Source organism: Cupressus sempervirens, chromosome 6 (assembly GCF_028749045.1).
Source record: "Cupressus sempervirens isolate cs-2001-9-10 chromosome 6, ASM2874904v1, whole genome shotgun sequence".
NCBI classification, from domain to species: Eukaryota; Viridiplantae; Streptophyta; class Pinopsida; order Cupressales; family Cupressaceae; genus Cupressus; species Cupressus sempervirens.
In genome coordinates this window covers 693,251,265-693,258,024 of record NC_143123.1, presented here as the reverse complement: position 1 = coordinate 693,258,024, position 6,760 = coordinate 693,251,265, and positions in this window count along the sequence as shown.

Below are 6,760 nucleotides of genomic sequence, written 5' to 3'. Positions count from 1 at the left end.
TTATTTCTATGTATTTCTTTATCTTTTCCTTCAAATTGGTATCAGAGCATAGAGAGTTGGGCCTAGGAAGAAAAGTAATATTTGTTGATATGTATAACTATTGTAGCAATGAATGGAGCTTCTAATTTTTCTTTATTGTAGATCATAAGATTCTAAAGTTGGAGATTAGTGTCTGCAAAAATTTAGTGAAGAAAAAATGCCAGTTTAATGTGAGAGAAGGTATGAGCTAATTTCATAGAGTGAAGTCTAATGAGTGAAAAAAATTGTTAGAAGGGGAAAATAAATATTATGTTGTTGTTATTTTAAGTTATATGTCATTGGCTTAGAGTTGTTTGGTGGATTTTCTTTATAATGAACATTTTAAAATTGTAAGGTGTAGTTGTAACTCCGTGTATTAATATGGCTTCTGTAAGTAGTATAGCTCAACCAAAAATTCCTCTATTTTTTGGTAAAAATTATGAGTTTTGGGCTATAAAAATGAAAACATTATTTTGTTCTCAAGGCATATGGGATCTTATTGAAAAGGGTTTTAATGAACCACAAGATGAGTCTGCATTATCACAAGATGAAAAAGATAAATTACATGATAACAAGAAAAAGGATGCTAAAGAATTGTTTCTAATTCAACAATCTTTAGATGAATCAATTTTCCATAAGGTTTTTGTAGCTAAAAGCCTAAAATTGCATGGGATATTTTAGAAACAACATATCAAGGGACATTAAAATTTAAGATTGCTAAATTGCAAACTTTAAGGCATGATTTTGAAAATTTGTGTATGAAGCATTTAGACTTAGTCGATCAATTTCTAAATCAAGTAACGAATGTGGTTAATTAGATTAGATCATATGGTGATGATTTGACAGATCAAAAAGTTGTTGAAAAGATACTTCGTTGTTTTCCTAGAAATTTTGATGCCATTGTTGTTGCCATTGAAGAATCTAAGGATTTGACAATACTCTCTATTGATGAATTAATGGGTTCACTTTTATCTCACGAATCAAGAATGAACAAAAATAACAATTCTTCTTTAGAGAATGCTTTTAGATCACATGTATCTTTTGACAAAGGAAGAGGAAGATCAAACTACGGAGGAAGAGGAAGAGGTAGAAGCATAGATGGACATGGAAGTCCAAATCAAGAAGAAAGAACAAATAAATCCATTTAGAGTTTGAACAGAGGATGTGGAAAAAGTTCATTCCAACACCCATCATCAAGGTTTGATAAATCTCAAATTTAGTGTCATTATTGTAAGAGATTTGGTCATATTACAAGTGAATGTAGAAAGAAACAAGAGGAGATTAAAAAGAATGGTGCTAGTTACTTAGATGTATCTGATAACAATTTAGGAAGTTTATTTATAACTTGTAATGTTGCTCAAAAATGTTCTAGGGATATATGGTTTCTAGATAGTGGATGTAGTAACCATATGACTGGAAATAAAGATTTGTTTGCTAACTTGGATGATTTTGTAAAATCTGAAGTAAAGCTACAAAATGATAGTAAAGTCTCTGTAATGGGAAAAGGTGTTATAAATGTCTTGACCAAAAATGGAGGATAAAGATATATTCGTGATGTGTATTTTGTGCCTGGATTAAAACACAATCTCATGAGTGTTGGTCAACTAGTACAAAAGGGTTACAAAGTCTCTTTTGATAATGATGTTTGCACAATCTTGGATAGAAATCCTAGTGGTAGGTTAATTGCAAGGGTCAACATGACACAAAATCAAATGTTCCCCCTCTAAATTCACTGCATTCAAGGAGGAAAAGAAGTTAGTTTCAAGAAAATATACTCAGATCAATCATGGCTATGGCATTTGAGGTATGGTCATCTTTATTTTGATGCTTTGAGCTTGTTACAAAAGAAAAATATGGTGAAAAGATTGCCTCAAATACTGCAACCATCAAGTTCATGTGAAAGTTGTATATTGACAAAATAACATAGACAAAGCTTCCCAGTAGGAGGTTCATATAGAGCAAGAGCACCATTGGAATTCATTCACATTGATATATGTGGACCTATGCAAACTCCATCTTTAGGAGGAAGTATATATTTCCTAACATTTATTGATGATTTTAGTAGGAAGACTTGGATATACTTTCTCAAACAAAAGAGTGAAGCTTTTGAAAAGTTCAAGGAGTTTAAAAATTTGGTTGAAAAACAAAGGGGTCTCTACATCAAGGTATTATGATCAGATAGAGGTGGTGAATTCAGTTCTAACGAGTTTCTAGAATTTTGTAGATTTCATGGAATTAAGAAGCAGTTTATCAGAAGGTACATACCACAAAAAAATGGTGTTGCAGAGAGGAAGAACAAAACCATAATGGATTAAATGCCAAGGAGTATGTTGAAGGAAAAAAATCTATCCAATGAGTTTTGGGCTGAAGTAGTAGCATGTGTTGTATACATCTTCAACAGGAGTCCTACAAAGAGTGTTAAGAACACAATTCCACAAGAAGCATTGAATGGTAAGAAACATAATGTATCCCATTTTAGAGTTTTTGGATGTGTTTCTTATTCATTAGTGGCATCTAAATTGAGAAGGAAATTAGATGACAAAAGTGAAAAATGTATCTTTATTGGTTATAGTGAAGAATCAAAAGCTTATAGATTGTATAACCCCATTTCAAAGAAATTCATCATGAACAGGGATGTTAAATTTGAAGAAGAAGATTCATGGCATGGCAATGATAACAAAAAAGTCACAAGAGGAGCACCGATATTACAAAGTGATGATGAATTGAAGGAACAAAGGACTCAATCACCACCCAATACTCCACCAAGAAACTTTGAGCAAGGAGCCTCACCTCCAAGTTCAAATGTAAGTGATAAATTAGATTCTACATTCTCAAGACCAAGTTACAAAGGTAAGAAGACAAGAATCTTAAAAGAGATATAGAATCAAGAAGAAGAGAATGTAGACATTTACTCAAATTTTTCTTTACTTTTATGTGATCCATTGTATTTTGATGAAGCAATTAAAGAAGATAAATGGATCAAGGCAATGGATGAAGAAATTGACTCTATTGAAAGAAATAAAACATGGAAATTAAAGGATTTACCTAAGGGAAAATAATGTATACGAGTCAAATGGGTCTACAAAACTAAATTTTATGCAAAAGGTGAAATTGTTAAGCATAAGGCAAGAATAATTGCTAAAGGTTTTTCACAACAATATGGAGTTGATTATAACAAAACATTTTCTCCAATTGCTAGACTTGACATAGTTCAAACTATTTTAGCAATAGCTACACAAAATGATTGGAAAGTGTATCAAATGGATGTAAAATCAATTTTTTTGAATGATTTTCTTGATGAAGAGGTATATGTTAAACAACCACCAAGTTATGAGCTTTGTGGGCATGAAAACAAGGTATATAAACTAAACAAGGCACTTAATGGTTTGAAAAAAGCTCCTAGGGCTTGGTATAAGTGGATTGATTCATACATGATAAGCAATCAATTCAATAGAAGTAATAATGAGCCCACATTGTATGTCAAGACTATTAAGGAAGGTCAAATTTTGATTGTATGTTTGTATGTTGATGACTTGATATTCACTGGAAATCTATCAATAGGCATGTTCAAGTTAGAAATGATGAAAGAATTTGAAATGAAAGATTTGGGGTTGATGAAATATATCTTAGGTATTGAAGTTATTCAATGAGACAAAGGTATCTTTATTTGTTAATCCAAGTATATAAAGGATGTTTTGAAGAGATGTGAAATGATGAATTGCAATCCAACATCAACTCCATTTGCAACAAGAACAAATCTTAGCAAGGAAGAGAAGGGCTCAAATGTTGATCCAACTATGTTTAAAAGACCTATTGGAAGTTTAATGTATATGATAGCTACAAGGCTAGACATCATGTATGGTGTCAGTTTGATCTCAAGGTTCATGGAGTCACCACAAAATTCTCACTAGCAAGTTGGAAAAAGGATATTGAGATACATTATAGGAACAAGAGGATATGGAATCCTATATTCCAAAGCTAACAATTTTGGTTTGATTCGTTATATTGATAATGATTTTGTAGGTAGCATTAATGATAGGAAGAGAACTTATGGATATATCTTTCACCTTGGATTAGGAGTCGTGTCATGGGCATCAAAGAAGTAGCCTATAGTGACTATTTCATCAGCTAAAGTAGAATATGTAGCTGCCACTTCCAAAACATGTCAAACAATATGGATCCATCAAATTTTGTTCTATCTTTAGCATCATAAGGAGGAACCAACACCAATCCTTTGTGATAACAAATCAACAATAGCATTATCTAAGAATCATGTATTTCATAAGAGGAGCAAATATATTGATACAAGGTATCACTTCATTAGAGAATTGGTCAAGAATGGAGAAATATACCTTGAATTCTACAAATCTGAAGATCAATTGGCAGGTATTTTCACTAAGGCATTACCAAAGAGTAACTATGAATATCTACAAGAGAAATTGGGTATTACTCATGCAAAATTTGGTAATGACAAAAAATAAGGAGGAGTGTTGGTGGTATTAATTTCTGGCAACCACTAATTGTCCAAAGTAATTGCTCACCTCCCATCATCATGGGTAGAAGACAGTTCACCATCCTAGTTGTTCTAGCTACTTTACATAGGAGCCTATATTTAATTCTATGTAATTTTATAATATATTATAACATGTGTAATAAGTTTGGTTTGTATTCTAGATAGTTCTTAGACCTCTATATATAGAGGCTTAATGTAATATATTTCAACAAGGCAATAAGGCAGTGAAATAAATTTTATTTCTATGTATTTGTGTATCTTTTCCTTCATCTATGACACCTATGGAATCTTCAGAGCCCATTGAACTGCAATCCCAAAAATGGTTGCATGGACAGATTCTTGGATCCGAGTGTCACTTTTGCCTGATTCAACCAAAAGGAAAGATTGCAAGAAAGCATGCCTCCTAAATTGCTCTTGCACAACACATACTTTCCAAACCCCTCTAGGGCTATGCCAAATTTGGTTAGGAGATTTGTTCAACATGCATACAAATGAACCCAAAGCCATTTCAACTTTTTTTTTATTTGAGTAGCTACCTATGCACTTCAAAAGTTTGACCTTAGTACATACTCATTTGAACACAGAAATGAAAGTATTGCAAGTACAGTACTAGGCATTGTTGGTGCTCTCACACTTGTTTTTGGTATTGTTTCAATTTTAGTGTGGTGGAGGCATCGATAGAGTCATCAACCAAAATCCTTGTTGGGGAGTCTAGATCCTTCAAATTCTTATCTAAGAATGTATAGCTACATGGAGTTGAAGATTGCAACTAGAAATTTCAGGTCCAAGCTGGGGAGTAGAGGATTCGGCAACATGTACAAAGGATGACTAATAGATGGTACACTTGTGGTTGTAAAGAGGATGGAGGGTGTACAAAGAGAAGATGAGAAGCAATTCCAATTAGAAATCAGTTCTCTTGGCAATATACAACATGTGAATTTGATCTAGCTTAGAGGATTTTGTGCACAAGGATTGAAAAGTTTTTTGATTTATGATTACATGCCTAATGGTTCTCTGAATTCCTTGCTCTTTAGTAGCAATTCCAAAGGAAAAAAAAAAGGTACTTGATTGGAAAACCCAAGGATTAGCTTATCTCAATGAGGGGTGTAGAGATCGCATCATTCACAACAATGTAAAACTTAAAAACATACTTTTGGACAATGAATTTTCACCAAAGTTGGCTGATTTTTGGTTGGCAAAGCTTGTAAGTAGAGATTTCAGCCATGTCCACCACAATGAGAGGAACAAGAGGGTATTTGGCTCCAGAGTGGGTCTCTAATCTTCCCATCACTCCTAAAGTTGATGTGTATAGTTTTGGTATAATGCTCTTAGAAATCAATTCCAGTCAAAGAAGTCTAGATCTTAATGTGCAAGATTCAAGTCAGTACTACTTTCCTGCTTGGGCTGCAACTCAAATTTGCAACATTTGACAACACAATTAATATTGTGGAGGAGGATATTGAGGGAGAGATATTGAAGATGTAAGAAGAGTAAGTATTGTGGGTTTTTTATGCATTGAAAAGGATGAAGAGGTGAGACCAAGCATGGGGCAAGTAGTGCTAGTGCTAGAAGGAAAGATGCAATCACAAGTACTTTAGATTTAGAGCTCAGTGGTAATGGACAAGAATGCATGCCAAAGCAACAATGACAATGAGAGTGATAGAAATGGGTATGCCATTAGTTAGAATAGGAAGAGAAGCATTTTAAAACAAGAGCTGCATGCAGTAGGAGTCAAAATGGAAGAATTCTGCTGCTGCAGCTTGAATCTATGTCTATTAGATTTGTTCTAAAAACTAAACTTTTTTATACTATAAATGATACGCACATCAACATTCAAAAGAAATTAGGGAGAACCTACCTATTATAGGAATGAAAAGTATCCAAATGTAGACCCATATTCTTAATGCACTTCTAATTTCCTATCATGTTTAATTAATGTCATGAATAAGCTTTGATGATTGAATGCAAAATGAAAACCTTTTGTAGCAAATTTCATGCACTTTCTTGCCAAGATAAAAATCTTAAAAAATATAAATGTTCATTGTATTTATATAGTCATGTTGGTTCACCAAGCACTATATTATTGATGTGATTATGTATTAAGATTCTTGGTCGTATTTCTCAAAAAAAATCAAAAGAAACCCAAAAAAACCTCGACATCTATAAAACCTAAGAAGCAATGAGATTTTCAACATCCAAAGGGTTTGAAATCAATAATTTTTTGGAATG